Here is an 18,640-nt window from a genome sequence, read left to right on the forward strand (position 1 = left end):
AATAACACGTCATAGTCACATTATTCATCCAATTTCATTATATTCAGATTGTCAGGAAGTACTCATCAACACACAACAACAAATAGAATACATTACCAAGAGACAACACCATAATTCATCCAAACAAATCATAACCATTACACAATCATCACATATTATAACATTGGACAACTTCCATTCATGTTATAATAACACAAGTAGCCTAATGCAAATGCAACTATATGCATGTGGTACCAAAATCTGGGATAACCTATCTCACCGATCCACCATCGTCAAGGATACGACAACACCCACTCACTAATTCCACACAATGGGAATTAGCTACCACTGATCCACCATCGTCAAGGATCAGCCACATAATGATTATGAATGCGTGTATCAACCATAACATGCTTATCACCCACATAAATCAACCAAATGTCATAATCATCAACCACCAAAATAATCAATAGCCATACACAGTTATGCTATTTCTCAACCACAATAAAATACATATTTTACATCAACAATATATGTATAACAAACACCAATTACAACCACAACATCATAACAGGTAAATCATTCATTATACAGTGCAACAACAATAACACCCCTCACAATCGTGTACCAAGTACAACAAAGCAACTCATCAACGACAGAGTATTTACCTCATCATTCCTCAAAACACATGATAACCATATTTACCATGAACAACACCCATTTGCACAATTAACAAAAGCAACCACATTATCACAACATACATCATTGCACATATTCAATTATGCACACAACAACCATTGCACCTCATCAGCTATGCAAAACCAGAATAAACCACATTTGAAGAAAATGATAATTTTTAAAATAAAATCAAGTTATTATTGTTTTATTCATTTCATATGGTAGAACATTCAATTTAAGGAACAACGTCCAAAACGGCGTCTAAAACGGACTTACGGTTTGAAAGTTACACATCTTTAACTTTTTACAAGAAAACAGTTATCGCTACAGCGCGCGGCGCAACCAAAGTTCGCGGCGCGACCTGAAGCACACAAATACGTTCGCGGCGCCAACCTATTCACGCGGCGCGATGCGAGAAAACAAGTACGCCTTTGCGGCGCGCACCTACCTTCGCGGCGCGAACTGGCAAAAGTCAGGGCTTTCATCGCATTTTACAGCATTACGGGATTTACTCCAAAATTCCCAAAACCAAACCAAGTTATGTCATGAACCTCAAATACCACCATATCAGCCACATACATGTTATAACACAAATATAACACACAAAGAGGATCATTTAATCATCATAACAATCATATAATCATACAATTCATCAAATCATACAATTCCCCTCAAAATCATCCCAAAACCCCAATCCATCATATAACCAATTGACACAAACAATGCATCTAAATCAGTCCTATTATCTATAATACGATAAAAGATATTAACCGGAAGAGTCCCCCCTTACCTTAGCCAAAGATCTTGATTAGCCCTCTTCCTCTTCTGTTCCTCTTTCACGTATCAGCTTTCCAATCTCTCATCTCCTCTGCTCTGCTTTTCACGTTCCTTTTTCCTTTTTCCCAATTTTCCTTATTTCCTTTATTTTATGAAAACATAAAATAATTAGTAATGGGCTTACTCACTTAGCACCCCCATACTACTAATCTCACCATTCCAGCCCAATGGCCCTTAATCCATAATTCTCCAATAATTCAACAAAATACCAAATAATTCTAAATAATAATTTAATTCCTGATTAAATTAAAATTGGAAAATATGGGGTGTTACAACTCTCCCCCACTAAAAGAGTTTTCGTCCTCGAAAACATACCTCAAGTAACCAACTCGTTTAAGAGTCCTTTACCTGAGTCTCCAGCTCTCAATTAACATTACCATCAGTCATTCCCCAAAAATCCATCCGACATAACCAACAGGAAACATGTTTCATACATTCAAATCCCAGTTCTTACGTCGCATTTGACTATCCAAAAGTATACCACTCACTTTATCTCCAAAAGGTTAACAACAACAGAACATTGAGGTACAACCTATACAATACGCTCAACAAACGAGTAATACAATTACACAATTTATAGTATGATCACACTTGTTCAACAATACAGTAATGGATCCCTTCTACCAAACATACCAACCTTAGACACGCTTTTCCATCTGAGCGATAAGGTAATACTTACACTTTTCCCAACCGCTTCCTTCAAGAAACTCAATACTCATATTCCTATACCATTGAATTCCAATTATCTGACTTCTCGTAAGTCACACCAGTAATTATCCAACACGTTACATTCCGCTTTTTCCACACTACTCTGACTACTCATCACAATCATCTATACCAAATAGATTTCTGAGTTTTACCCAATTCCGACTCTCTTTACTCATTCGTTTCAAGAATCATTCTTCGTCATTCATGGTACTAATCTACCATTTAGCAATCCTTACTCGCATCCAACGAAAACCAATTCCTGATTTACTTCCTCTATTTAAACATCCTAACCATCAGAACAAGTACACACTCATCAGCCTCAATATACCATCGCTTACGAAATAGCTCAACTAAGTCACGCTCTCTACTAAGAATCAAATCAACTTCGTCCTTCATAGAGTGTAATTCCTCATTATATCTGGAATTTACAATATCACCTCAATAACAGCACAAAATTATTACAGCATCATTTATTATCAATCCTTCGTTTTAATTTCGCCGAATACATACTCGTTAACTACGTACAACCGTAATGACATATTCATCATCTCGGAAATTATTCAAAAGAGTTATAATTCTTCGACACGACATCCTTACATCCACTGGATTCTAAATCCAACATATAAATCAATACATATTCTCTATGTAGGCTTCCGACATATTAATTCTTCACTGCTCACGAATAGTACTCATAACATTACTCCACATCACACTTTCGCTGTGTGACTCCGATTACCCGTCTTAAGTCATTTGCCCATCATGTCGCACTCTTCCATATTCACCTTTTCATAAGTCCACACAACATAGTGAGTGATTATTCTCACGGCTTAGTATTCATCACATCTTATACCATTAAGGTAACAAAACAAGTTCATCTCATTTATATGATTTCCGTCTACTACCAACAAGAGATTAAGGGTGATCAAGTCCTCAATTTGTCAATAGATAGTTAAAAATCATATTTAAGCATAAACTGTCGTTACTACATAACAGTGTCCTTTCCGGGTTTGCACTCAAACTCATTAACATCGTCATAGTTTAATAATTCACTACGGTGTCCTTCTTCTGGAATATTCTTCCGAAGCTCAAAACATCAGTTACACAAATCCAATCACTCAACCTCATTACACCGTTCTCGTCGATTCTGAATTCACCGCCTTTACCTAGGTAATTCAAAGTCAACCTATGGATCAACTCAACGTCATCTTCCTGACCTTTTATAATCTCGTCAAGAATACCACTAGTCATCTTTATCATACCCGAGCTAACACTATTTGAAGTGCCGTTACATACTAACTCAAGTCTCAAAATTGTCCAATTAAATCCAACTAATTCACCATTAGTACCGACATATTTAAAGACTTCCTACTCAATGCAGTAACACAACATTCATAACTTGTGGTTTTACTTCGAATTCTATGACATCTTTCGTGCCCAAATATCATCCCACTTGACATCTCAACAAAGTCTTCCTCACATTCAATAGTGTCGGAAATTCTCTAAAATTCTTCTTTTATACTTATCGTTACCCGAGCTAACACAAATACGATTCCAATAGTTCTAAAGTTTATTCCATCTTTACTACTAATTCGCTTCTCGCTAAAATCCATCGGTATTCAAATCATCTTGGTGACCGAACATCTCGTCAACTTATTCATCAACAACATGTTCTACTCCACGTCGTTTCAAACAATCGCGGTAGTAGGCATTCTTATTCAACAAGTTTCACGCTTCCATAACCGACTTCAGAACCTCTCCTCATAGGGTCACTCTACTGTATTTATAACTCTTCCATAAAGTAGAACATAATCTCTCCTCCTCGTAGGTTCAACGGCACGTTAATCCGACACTCGGAACTCAAGATATGAATTTTCCAATCATTGCCCGAAAACTGCAACACTGACATCATGCAGCGACACTCTATACGATATACCCAAAACTCCTCAATTGGTAAATTCAATTCTTAAAATTACTTCTCAACAAACCTTCTAATTATTTCTTCAATCCATTCAAAACTGACACTGACATCCCGTGCAGTACCAATAAACAAGTCTAGTTATAAGAACAAGAGTCACTGCAACTTCACCTCTTTCCAACGTCATCCTGTCATAATTAATTATGTTACAGCTGCTGCAACCATTTTCATAACAAAGTTCATCTCGTTAGCTTTCCGACGCTTCAAACGGAACTCAAATCGGATGTCCAGAACTCCAGTTATGAATTTTCGAAGTTCTGCAGCTATTCGGCAATTTTCCTGCGTTTTGCTTACGAAAATCTCATTCCAAAACTCATTCTCTTCAACTCGATCACATTCCAAACAGCCTCTTATCATACCTCTTCACTTACAAACATTCTTATAACTTGAGCAACACATCCCATCGCCGAAGTACGATTTCTGAAACATTACGACCGCAATCCTCTTCGCAACTTGCAGCTGAACCTCTTCCGAGACGCAAGGCTACTCAACTGACAACTTCGCAGCCCCTCAGTAGAGTTGATACATTGCAACTTTCTAATTTTCCTCTGCTACCATTAATCACCAAATACCTCTAATCATCTTCCTTCAAGATGTTCCGACACAATTACCAGTCAAACCTTAATTCCAAGTCACCTTCAATTCGGGAAACAACAAACTCCAACAACGCTTGCACTGTTGCCAACAACGGCCTACTGAATCAATCATCTTACAACTGAAACATAACCGAGAAGCCAAGCTTCTCCCCCACTTGTTTCAACCCAACACCTGCAACAAACAAACAAGTATCGACAGTGATTCACTCACATGTCGTGTACCAAGGGATAAAACACCGACAGTATACAACTGTCGTGCAACTCAACTGACTCGACAATTAGCCGGACGGACCGACCTGCTCTGATACCACTATTGTAACACCCTTCTAAACCCCGCGGAAATTAATAAAATAATTCAGAGTAAAACATGAAATCAAGGGTGCCACAATTCAATTTAAAACAAATTATCATAAATCAATTGTCATGCTTCACTTAGGGGAAAATCATCCATTTAACAAAATCATAATACATAAGATCTCATGTTAACACAGCGGAAAATTCATCATTCGGATAAGCATAACATCATCTATGCAGTATCCCGCAGAATTAATACAATAACAACACGATAGAGTATTATCATAAACTCTAAACTAGCGTTCCCCCAGTGTTACAATATCAGAGCATGACACCGACGCTATACTAAACGAACTGACTCATGAGCTAATCCTCACCGAGCCAAAAGTCGCTATCCTCAATCTGAAAATATCAACAGTAAGGGTAAGTCTCATTCACAATTAACAAATGTTATCGAATCATAAACAATAACACGTCATAGTCACATTATTCATCCAATTTCATTATATTCAGATTGTCAGGAAGTACTCATCAACACACAACAACAAATAGAATACATTACCAAGAGACAACACCATAATTCATCCAAACAAATCATAACCATTACACAATCATCACATATTATAACATTGGACAATCTTCCTTTCATGTTATAATAACACAAGTAGCCTAATGCAAATGCAACTATATGCATGTGGTACCAAAATCTGGGATAACCCATCTCACCGATCCACCATCGTCAAGGATACGACAACACCCACTCACTAATTCCACACAATGGGAATTAGCTACCACTGATCCACCATCGTCAAGGATCAGCCACATAATGATTATGAATGCGTGTATCAACCATAACATGCTTATCACCCACATAAATCAACCAAATGTCATAATCATCAACCACCACAATAATCAATAGCCATACACAGTTATGCTATTTCTCAATCATAATAAAATACATATTTTACATCAACAATATATGTATAACAAACACCAATTACAACCACAACATCATAACAGGTAAATCATTCATTATACAGTGCAACAACAATAACACCCCTCACAATCGTGTACCAAGTACAACAAAGCAACTCATCAACGACAGAGTATTTACCTTATCATTCCTCAAAACACATGATAACCATATTTACCATGAACAACACCCATTTGCACAATTAAAAAAAGCAACCACATTATCACAACATACATCATTGCACATATTCAATTATGCACACAACAACCATTGCACCTCATCAGCTATGCAAAACCAGAATAAACCACATTTGAAGAAAATGATACTTTTTAAAATAAAATCAAGTTATTATTGTTTTATTCATTTCATATGGTAGAACATTCAATTTAAGGAACAACGTCCAAAACGGCGTCTAAAACGGACTTACGGTTTGAAAGTTACACATCTTTAACTTTTTACAAGAAAACAGTTATCGCTACAGCACGCGGCGCAACCAAAGTTCGCGGCGCGACCTGAAGCACACAAACACGTTCGCGGCGCCAACCTATTCACGCGGCGCGATGCGAGAAAACAAGTACGCCTTCGCGGCGCGCACCTACCTTCGCGGCGCGAACTGGCAAAAGTCAGGGCTTTCATCGCATTTTACAGCATTACGGGATTTACTCCAAAATTCCCAAAACTAAACCAAGTTATGTCATGAACCTCAAATACCACCATATCAGCCACATACATGTTATAACACAAATATAACACATAAAGAGGATCATTTAATCATCATAACAATCATATTATCATACAATTCATCAAATCATACAATTCCCCTCAAAATCATCCCAAAACCCCAATCCATCATATAACCAATTGACACAAACAATGCATCTAAATCAGTCCTATTATCTATAATACGATAAAAGATATTAACTGGAAGAGTCCCCCCTTACCTTAGCCAAAGATCTTGATTAGCCCTCTTCCTCTTCTGTTCCTCTTTCACGTATCAGCTTTCCAATCTCTCATCTCCTCTGCTCTGCTTTTCACGTTCCTTTTTCCTTTTTCCCAATTTTCCTTATTTCCTTTATTTTATGAAAACATAAAATAATTAGTCATGGGCTTACTCACTTAGCACCCCCATACTACTAATCTCACCATTCCAGCCCAATGGCCCTTAATCCATAATTCTCCAATAATTCAACAAAATACTAAATAATTCTAAATAATAATTTAATTCCTGATTAAATTAAAATTGAAAAATATGGGGTGTTACACTGAACATGTAACTTCTCACCTACGTTGAGAAAGGTTTTGAAGCATGTAGCTTATGACTAAATTGTCTCCACATCTTCTAACTAATGCAAAGATTCTAACTAAAAATAGCTTCTGAATATGAATTACTTCTAACAAAAATAAATAGACCGGAGGCCTCTTTGTTTCAATGTTAAAAAAGTTTTTTTTTTTAATTTTTAAAAAGGATTTTTATGATATTTTTCAAAATAATAGAAATTATTTAAATTTATTTTTTATAAATTAAAAAAAATAATTTTGACACTCAATAACATATATTTTTATTATTGGAAATTAAAATATAGTTAAAAGCAAATAATATTTAAACAAATATATTTCAAAAAATAATGTTTATGAAGTTATTTAAAATGACTTCAAATAAGTGTTTTTATATAAAATAAAATGATAACATATTTAAAATAATATTTTATAAAATGTTATTTAAAATTTTTTTTATTTGAAGTATTTTTTTAAATTTTTTTGTTTTTTTTTTTACAAAAATATGTAAAAATATTTTTTAAAAAAATTAAAACAAACAAATTTTTAATGTATTTTTCATATAATTAGATTCAACAAATTTTATTGAGACATTTGACATCCATAATATTCTACCATGCACTCTATGAAAAAAAACTTAGGAACACATAATCAACAACACGCATAAGTTAATATACTGTCAATATATAAAAACTAATTACTATCATTATTACATTATTACCCAACTAAAAACGTACTAGAGGGCTAATTTCACGTCCAAAATGGTAATTATCGTTTCATTAATTTTTTGATTTCAAATTTATTAAAATGCTTTGAATATTTTAATCATTATTATTATTATTATTATTATTATTATTATTATTATTATTATTATTATTATTATTATTATTATTATGACGGCTATGCTCTGATACCTATACTAAATATATTAAAGTTAATGTGTTTCCAATACAACTCTCTAAATTTCAAAGCAACTAAATAAAAGGGATGTACAACTTTTCATTTTTCTATCATAAGAAGCGTGAGAAAAATTGAAAAACTCCGTTTTTCATTCTTCACATCCTGTGCAAAACTTCAATATCAGATAAAAAATTGCACAACTTTTCTTTCAAATTCGACGTTTTCATTTTTATATTTCTGGTCTGCCGTTTCCATTTCTCTCGCAATCGATCACACCACTTGGAACCTCAAATACTAAAATTTGTGTTCACGATATTGTCATCTCCATATTCACGTTTGCGTTTCGTATCTCTCTTGATCGATCGTCATCTTCATCCATCCATCTTCAATATTTGAAAGAAATTAGTGTTTTTGTAGCATCACGACATCGTTCAGGTCATCTGTTCCAGTAACAATGCTGGTGAAAATAATTCTTAATACAAGTTTGGATATATTTGTTATGTAAGATATACATGGACATGGATAGTGTAAGTATTGGTGAATGAATATGGTACAAAATATGCCTTCACGGTCTGTGAAGGTATTGAATTGGTTTTGTTTGTTTACGTATGATTATTTAATTTAAGGTCTTAATATGTGAAAATTCATTTTTTTTTACTAATGTTGAATTTTAGTAACAATACATGTACCAAATTTAATGTTTATCTCACTATCTTATTTTTCAATTGATCATAACTTTACTTTCTTTCCCTGCCATTATTTTATGATGGGGTGAAAGAATGATGTTGCTATAAAAAAAGAAGTCATCATTTTAGATTGTCTTTGAAATATCCAGGTTAAGTTCTATTGAAGATGTTTTTGATGTTTCTATTGAATGTTGGTTTCTTTACTCTGTAATAAGTTGCAGTGTCCATTTTCATTATCATTGCTGAGTAACATTTAGTTGGTTCGTTTGTAGGAAACTCCGTTTTAGCGTGCACAATGTGCATTTCTCTTTGAGCTTTATAATACAAATTATTATCGAAGGTAGAGAGGTGAGCATTGTTCGCAGTTGTTGTTGCTGAAAAGGGATTTGTTTTTATTTATCTTTGTAATAATAAGTTATTGTTGTGTTTAGGAGGGGAAGGTTTTCTTTGCGATTATTTCTGTGAAGGAAGACATTTTTTTCTTTCTTTGATTTGATTTCAAGCGAGAGAGAGAGAGAGAGAGAGAGAGAGAGGATATTCATTACAGTGTTTTAAAAACCGGACCTAACCGGCCGGTCAGACCGGTCTGATCGGGAACCGGGGGGTCACCGGTCTGGTCTGATTGCTGGACCTGGTATGCTATTGAACCGTTGAAAACCGGTAAAAACCGGTGAGCCGATGGTTTTAGAAAACCAGTGGTTCAAATGCATGCTCTCTTTTTCCCCGCATAAAACGACGTCATTTTCATGATTTTTTTAAAAAATATAATTAAAATATAATTACACTTTATTCAAACCTTATTTGAAACAACTTTTTACCTGTTTGCAATTAGACTTGATTTAAAATTTATTTAAATTTATATTTTGTATTATTTTTGTTGTGAAAAATGATGTCTGGAACAAAATATAATAGGAATTGGGGAAGATAAGAAGAACACAAGAATTGGTCATAACTGCTATTCTTTTAATTTCTCTTAAAACAAGATTACAAGTTTACAAGAATAACAAATAACCTCTCTCACCCTAAATTAAGATTTGCAGCTTAGCAATGATGAGAGACTAGTATTCTATTTATAATAAAACCTAACATATTAACTAATGTGCTTTTTCCACAAGGCTCATTACACAAGCCAACTTAATAAACAAGCTAACTTAACAAATTAGGGTTTAAACACTAAAACCTAATTTAACATGCTAACAACCCTAGCATCTTCGACACAAGCATGTGAACAACCTTCGACTTTATGCTTATTCCTGTCGAACCAAGAAGCTACCCTTCGGCCATACTAGAGTTCGATCCAATATGTCACAAATCTTCACCTTGGACCCAACTCTACAACGTCAAGGGAACAAATTAGTTTTCTTCATGCAGCTTTATCAACTGCATACAGTGGAAAAACTTGCAACTGGGCAATGTCTTTGTGATCATATCAGCAGCATTGTCCTCTGTCGAAACCTTCAGCACTTGGACTTCTTCACGCTCGATTACTCCGCTGACGAAATGCAACCTCACATCAATGTGCTTAGTTCGCTCATGATAGGCTGAGTTCTTCGACAGATGTATTGCACTTTGACTATCAAATTTAACAGTGATACCTCGACCTTGAAGTTTCAGCTCCTTCGCAAAACCTTCAAGCCACAATGCTTCTTTCACAACTTCAGTTAGGGCAATATAATCCACTTCAGTGGTTGATAGAGCAACAACCTTCTAAAGTGTTACTTTCCAACTAATTTATGTGCCAAACATGGTGAAAACATATCCAGAAATAGACTTTCTAGAATCCATACAACCTGCATAATCAGAGTCGACATATCCTTCAATTGCTGCTTTACTATCTTCACCCAAGGTTCCACCATAAATTAGGACTCTGTTCAGAGACCCATTTATGTACCTTAAAATCCACTTCAATGCTTGCCAGCGAGCCTTTCCAGGATTCGCCATGTACCTGCTTACAAGACTTACTGCATATGCTATGTCGGGTCTAGTACAGACCATAACATACATCAAAGAACCAACTATATTAGCATATGAGATGCTATTCATATAGGCTCTTTCGACATCAGTACTAGGACACTGATCAATACTCAGCTTGAATTGAGGGTTTGTTGGAGTCACAACAGACTTTGAATTCGACATACCAAACTTGTCGAGAATCTTTCGTAGGTATGCCTCTTGAGATAAGCATAATTTCAACTACTTTCTGTCTCTTCGAATGTCAATTCCAAGAATCTTGAATGCAGCTCCCAGATCCTTCATATCGAACTCCTTATTGAGTTCAACCTTCCCCCTCATTACATCTTCGACATTGTTGCTTGCTATGAGAATATCATCCACATAAAGCAACAAAATAACAAATGAATTATCAGGTCGAAATCTGAAGTAAACGCATTGTTCGAACTGACTTCTAATGAAACTTATGCGTGCCATGAACTTGTCGAATCTCCTATTCCACTGTCGAGGAGATTGTTTCAGCCCATATAAAGATCTCTTTAGCTTGCACACATAATCTTCCTTCCCCTTTTCGACATACCCTTTAGGTTTCCTCATCAAGATCGTTTCATCTAGATCACCATACAAGAACGCAGTCTTCACATCCATCTGTTCCAATTCAAGGTCGAACTGTGCCACCATGGCAAACAACATTCGAATGGACCTATGCTTCACAACAGGGGAAAACACATCATTGAAGTCCACACGTTCTTTCTGAGTGAAACCCCTTGCAACTAACCTTGCCTTGTATCTTTTCGATGTTACTCCTTCAATTCCTTCCTTAAATTTGAAAATCCATTTACAGCTAACTAACCTTGCCCCAACAGGTTTCTTGATCAGTTCCCAAGTATGATTATCATGAAAAGATTTCATCTCATCATCCATGGCCTTCAGCCATTCAGTCTTATTTCTACTCATAACTTCTTTGTAGTCTCTAGGTTCTTCGTCTAGAACCTCACTTGCAGAGATTAAGGCATAAGCTATAAGATCTGCATACCCAAGACTATGAGGTGGCTTGATGACTCTTCTCGACCTATATCTCGACAATAGGTAGTCATCGACAGTTTCCTCACTTTCCTCAGCATCTTCTGCTTCTTCTTCGACTTCATCTGGAATATGCAATTCAGCATCAACTTGCTCCACCTCAACAGGAATCTCTACCTGTTCCAGCTCTTCTGCATTTTGACCATCATCAACATCAATTTTCTTGAAAGCCATCTCAGCTTCATTGAAAACTACATCTCGACTGGTAATACACCTCCTGTGACCTGGCTCTAGGCACCATAGCCTATAAGCTTTGACTCCTTCAGGGTATCCCATGAACATGCATTTAAGAGCTCTAGGTTCGACCTTGTCTTGCCTAATGCGAGCATAGGCTACGCAGCCAAATACTCTCAAATTTTCGAGATCTGGTGGATGTCCCGACCAAACTTATTCAGGTGTCTTCATATCTAACGCTGTCGAAGGACACCTGTTTATCAGATATGTTGCTATCGAAACAACCTCAGCCCAGAACACCTTATTTAACCTAACACTAGTCAACACGCATCTGACTCTCTCCAAAATAGTTCGACTAAAACTTTCAGCCAAACCATTTTGTTGTAGAGCACCTGTAGTAGTTCTGTTCCTTGCAATACCAGAGGCAGCACAAAAGTTGTCGAACGTCTCATTGCAAAATTCAAGGGCATTGTCAGTTCTCAAACTCTTGACCTTTCTGCCAGTCTGATTTTTTTACCAGAGTCTTCTAACTTTTGAAATTCTCAAAAGTTTCATCCTTAGTCTTCTGGATGAATACCCATAACTTCCTGGAATAATCATCAAATATGGATATAAAATACCTTGCTCCTGAATGTGATGGACACCTTGCAGGCCCCCTGATCAGTCACAGTTTTTCTATATTTTATCAATCGTCTCTGTTAGTTTTTGTGATGTTTGGTTACTAAAATAAGTCAATTACAATAAAAATGTCATTGTTTTATAATTGTCTGAATAATTGGTTTATTTTCGAGACTACTGATCTTTGTGGGAAGATATTGTGTTTTGCAGGTAAAATGGCGAAGAAGTGAATCGAGCACTGATCATACGCATCTCCTGACATGTGTAAAAGTTAAAAAAAGGCATTCTACCCAAACGCGTGTCCAAACGCGTCTCCAAGCCTGCCAGGAAGCCATAAAATCACGCCCTTGCCCACACACGTCCTCAGACGCGTCCCACTCAAGCAGGGAGTCTAAAAAATGAGCATCTGCTCATACGCGTTCTAAGACGCGTTTCTGACCCCCATACGCGTGCCCAAACGCGTCCAGAAAAGCCAAAAATGCAGCCCCTGGTCACACGCGTCCCTGGACGCGTCTCCTTGTTCCAGACGCGTGTCCACGCGTGTTTTTGCGTAGCATTTTGGGCCTCCTCCTCTGAAAAGCCCAGAAAGACAGAAATAAAAGGGAAGGAACGCGTTTGGAAGAAGGTTCGACGAATTTTAGGAGAAAAACATATTTTTGAAGACTGGATAACTCAGCATGGATGTAATCAAGGGATCCATGTGTTCTTTGTTTGCCTTTGTTGAACTTCACTCTGTAAGAATTTCCAAGTACACAGAGTTCACAAAACTTTAGCTTTTCGACTTTGTCTCCTCCAAGCAGATTTTGTTTCCCTAATTCGACTAGACCCATGGCCCAATCTCATGTGCCAAATTTCTGTCTTCGACAAAGGTTTCGTGGATACAACATTTGTCGAACCACTTACAACTTCATCCTCAAGGGTATACAAGCCTTATTTCTTCACGCCTCTCAAGACTTCCTTCGACCCATTCATGACTTTTAGGATAATTTTCTCTCCTTGGAAAACATATCCTTTCTTGTCGAATTCACCAAGAGAAAGCAGATTTATCTTCAAATGAGGAACATACCTGACTTTAGTCAATAACCTTATTGACTCATCATGGAGCTTGAATTTCACAGATCTAACACCTGCAATCTTGCAAGCTTTGTTGTTTCCCAGTAGTACTGATCCACCATTTTGATCACATAATTCCTCGAACAAGTCTTTGTTTGGAGTCATGTGCCAAGTGCAACCTGAATCCATAATCCACTCCTTCCTAGAGTCACTTCTTGAAACCACAAGGACATTAGATGATTCAAAATCATCTTGAACAATGGCTGAATTGCCATTACCGTTACCTCCATGATCTTTCAGGTGTTCATGGTACACCTTTCTTGTGTGACCCTCCTTCTTACAATGATAGCATCGAATACCAGATGCTTCGCCACTATAAGACTTTTGTTGGCTTTTACCTTTCTTCTTGTCGGACTTACCATCCGCAAGAATTTTCCTTTAACGGCTAAACCTTCACCAACTGTCGGAAGGTTTATACTCCTTTCGTTCATTCAAGTCCTTAGAATACAGGGCTGATTGAACTTCTTCAAAGGTCAGAGAATCCCTTCCATACAAGAGAGTTTCTTTAAAGTGAGCATGTGATCGAGGCAAAACGCACAATAGTAACAGCGCTTGATCTTCATCATCGATCTTCACATCAATATTTTCAAGATCACGAATCAGCTTGTTGAACATATCCAACTGCTCAGCCAACACTTTGTCTTTAATCATCTTGAATGAATATAAAGCTTGCTTCAGGTAGAGTCGACTTACGAGCGATTTGATCATGTACAAACTTTCAAGTTTCACCCATAACCCTGATGTCACTGTCTCCTTTGATACCTGTCGAAGAACCTTATCACCAGGGCTCAACAAAATTATGTTGTGTGCTTTCTCGATCATGTCCGTCTTTTTTCTTTCCGTTAACGCAGCGTCCATAGCCGCCGCTCCCTTCAACGCTTCCAAGCAACCCTGCTAAACCAGTAGGGCTTTCATCTTTAAGCGCCACAAACTGAAATCGTTCACTCCGGAACTTTTCAATATCATACTTTGTTGAAGGCATCTTCTCCATGCTCACCGCACCAATTTGTTGTGAATTCAATGCCAAAAATAAAGTATAAAACAAGGAATGAATAAAGAACAAGGAAGAAGAAGAACACAAGTATTGGTTATAACTGCTATTCATTTACTTTCTCTTAGAAAACAAGATTACAAGTTTACAAGAATAACAAACAACCTCTCTCACCCTAAATTAGCATTTGCAGTATGCGATGATGAGAGACTAGTATGTTATTTATAATAAAACCTAACATACTAACTAATGAGCTTTTTCCACAAGGCCCATCACACAAGCTAACTTAAAAAATTAGGGTTTAAACACTAAAACCTAATTTAACATGCTAACAACCCTAGCATCTTCGACAACTGCATGCTAGATCCATCTTCGATTACAGCTTGCACAATTCGACACCAGCATGTGAACAACCTTCGACTTCATGCTTAACCCTGTCGAACTGTCGAACCCAGAAGCTACACTTTGACCATATTAGAGTTCGATCCAATATCTCTCTCTCTCTCTCTCTCTCACACACACACACACACACACACACACACATATATATATATATATATATATATATATATATATATATATATATATATATAATAGAAGAGAGAAATTTGAGAGAAAATAAACTAAAAAAATATTGAAGGGACGTGAGTAGGGATATCAACGGGGAAAGGAATGTTCGGAGGATGCTTCCCCGCTCTCCGCCATGCCCTCAAATTTATTTCTCATCCCCTTCCCCAATCTCCGCTACTGGGAGGTATTTTTCTCCATCTCCATCCCCACAGATCCACAGAGATTAAATCTTAAGAAATTTTTTATACTTTTCGATCAAAACTATGTTATTGCTAATATTTTTCTGTAAAAAAATAATAAATATTAATAGAACTTGTTGCTACAATGTTTCCACTAATTTACTACTGCGGTCAGGGCTGGACAAAAAACTATCAACCGACTGAATCCGATCCGGTCCGAGTGTTTTTTGAGTGATTGGGTCGGTTTGGTTCGGGTACACGGGTGGTCGGGTGACTTAAATTGGGTTTAAGTGGATATAATCGGTCGGTTCGGATTTAGTTTTAGCATCCGTCGGTGACCGAAACCGACCGAATGCAGTAAATTATTAGGGCCTTTCCTTAGTTCCAACAAGCCCAACCCAGTATATTGAACCAGATCCACACTCATTTCAGACCTAATTTAAGCTCATAACCCTAATCTCTTCTTCATATGTGTTAATTTTTCTCTTCCCTTCATCTGCGCCGTTTGAAATCTGAGGCCAATATATCTCTCTTTATCAATTGTCGTCGATGAAAGATTAATCTAAGGTTTGTTAATATATCCATCTATCTTCATCTCAGTATGTCCATTTTCATTTCACTCTATATCTCTGTATCTTCTCCATCTACAAATAATGTTCCTTGATCTGCAGTTTGTTAAGGGGGATCGTTTTCTTGATGTTGCGCTTCTTGAGGAGTAAGTCCATCAATGCTTTGAGAGTGACAAGCCAAACTCCATGTCTTTTTGTAAAGACATAAGGAAAAGACTCACACATCCCAGAATGTGAAGGATCTGAAGAATAGGTTGGGTTCAAGTCAGATCTAGTAACCTTAATATTTTTCATTTGTTTTCTTCTATGTGTTTCTGGAAAAGTTTTAATGAAATTTATTATTGTTATTATTGCAGAAAAAGTTATGTTTTGGCAGAAATTTCTTCATGGTTGAAGATATTGGACCTTTGGATACTATCTTTAAACCAACAAAGTCAACATATCGCTTGTTTTTGGTAATTACTCATAACTCATTCATCATGGAAATATACTCTCTTTTTTATTTTGCTGTAACATTTACTTTTACAATTTTTTGTTTTCATAGATTTGGTTGTGATTTGTTGACATGATAAACCTTTTCACTGTGATTGTTTATCCAAACTAAAGTAACTTTGACAATATGGTTCTAATCACTCAATGCTTTTGATATTATATTTACAACACAGGACAAGCCCACCCAGATTGAAGCTTAGTATTGTGTTTTATGGATGTAATAATTTTAAATCTCAGTATTCTGTTTGGATGCTGTAGTTTTTTTGGGATTTTTATATATCAAAATTTGTTGGTCTATTATTCCTTTTATGTATCAAAATTTGAGAGAATTGTATATTGCTCCTCAGGCATTTGACAGTAAGGCTGACTCTTGGGTGGCGAATTCGTTTGACACAACATCTACTATGGAACTATTTGAGAAGCAATGTGTTCTACAAGGTAATTGAAAATGAATTATTCATTAGTTATGTTCCTTCGTCTGTTTTTTGAACATTACAAGCACACTGTGTTGGTCATATTTGTTGCTATTTGGTAACTCAAGTATACTTTGCACTATGATTTTTTGAGTGATTATTATTTGAATTATTTGTAGACAGGGGCGGATGTATAGCCCAGCCAGCCCGGGCACGCGCCCGGGCTCAACCCCGTTGTATACTCCCCCACTTAATAGTAGATTTTTAGACAATACCAGGGGCAAAATTAATAATTTTTAGACAAAATATAGGGCAAAATTAGTAAAAACAGGGGGCAAAATTTTTAGACAAAATCAATGGCAAATTTTTTAGACAAAATCAAGGGCAAAATTAGTAGAAACAGATTATAAAATTAGTAAAAATAAAGTGTAAAATTTTTGCCCAGGCTCCCTAAAATTTTTGGCTCCGCCACTGTTTGTAGACCAACTTAATGTGTAGTTATGATTGCTTTATACTTTTCCTTTGAAATTAAACTCAGTTTTAATTTTAGTTCCTTGACCTCTTCAGTATACCTTGATTATTTGCATCCTGACCCTCATTATTTAACCATAGCTGAAAACTAGAAAGCATGGTCGTTGTTTGTTTTGTCATGGGAATATAAGTTAACATTTATTGTTCTTGGTTAACAAATGAATTGCTGGGGAATTTGTTTATTTTATCCATCTTTAAATTTATTTATTACTAAGTTATCAATATAACAACAGGTTGTGAAAAGATATATGTAGTTTAGCTTTTGCTTAAATATTGTGTTAGTAGTATATTGAATTTGTGACTCTAAACTGTGGAATTCATGTGGATCTATGGGAATTATTTAGTTTCATTTTATCATTTCAGCATGTGGTTCATGTGTATGTGGTTCAATGCACTCTAGCCTTATATATGAAATTTATCAACTTAACATCATTTTATTATAATATGAAGGATACTATTTTGGATTAGACTTACCAGGAGAGAAGAAAATGAGAATGACAAAGCACTTTCTGCTAAGGCTCTAATTCAATAGTATATTTATGTAAGTTGCTAATTGCTGCTTGTTTAATAAAGATTTTATTAAATTGTTTTCCATTTTATTATTTTTTTCTAATATTAATTCTATCTTTTTTATATGTAGGATCTTGTTCTGATTGAATTATGGCGTAAAGGTTGTTTTGAGAGAGACATCTTCAAGTCTATTAAATATCAAAATAGCATTTGAAGAGAAAAAAAAAAGATAGTTGAAAAAGTTTATAATAAAGGTTATATTCAAGAAATAGAATATAAATTGCATTATAGATAAGCATCAAGAGATCACAAACAAATATGTACAGAATAAATATTGTGGTATTTAGACTTGATAAACATTTTTAATTTTCTAATTTTTGAATAATAAAATATAGATAACTTTGTTTTTTAATGGAAGAATTAAATATAATAGTTTAGGCAAATTGGAATAGAATATCAAAATAACCTAATTTTTTATAATTAAAAACTGAAAAAATCATTCCATTTCTGAATTTTAAAAAGGATTTAAAAAAAGTAATAATTTTA

General features: G+C 35.7%; 1 long non-coding RNA gene across 2 annotated transcripts; it reads left to right on the top strand.

The window, feature by feature from the left end:
* The first annotated feature begins 15,770 nt into the window (after nt 1-15,770).
* On the top strand, nt 15,771-18,403 carry LOC131599284 (uncharacterized). 2 transcript variants are annotated; one of them, XR_009282691.1, is made up of 6 exons: nt 15,771-16,146; nt 16,251-16,412; nt 16,505-16,603; nt 16,988-17,078; nt 18,035-18,125; nt 18,225-18,403. It is a non-coding gene; the product is annotated as an uncharacterized LOC131599284 (long non-coding RNA). The 2 variants fall into 2 exon arrangements; XR_009282690.1 differs by having other exon boundaries at nt 16,251-16,401.
* The last annotated feature ends 237 nt before the right edge of the window (nt 18,404-18,640 follow it).

The sequence above is a fragment of the Vicia villosa genome, linkage group LG4, assembly GCF_029867415.1.
Source record: "Vicia villosa cultivar HV-30 ecotype Madison, WI linkage group LG4, Vvil1.0, whole genome shotgun sequence".
In the NCBI taxonomy this organism is placed as follows: Eukaryota; Viridiplantae; Streptophyta; class Magnoliopsida; order Fabales; family Fabaceae; genus Vicia; species Vicia villosa.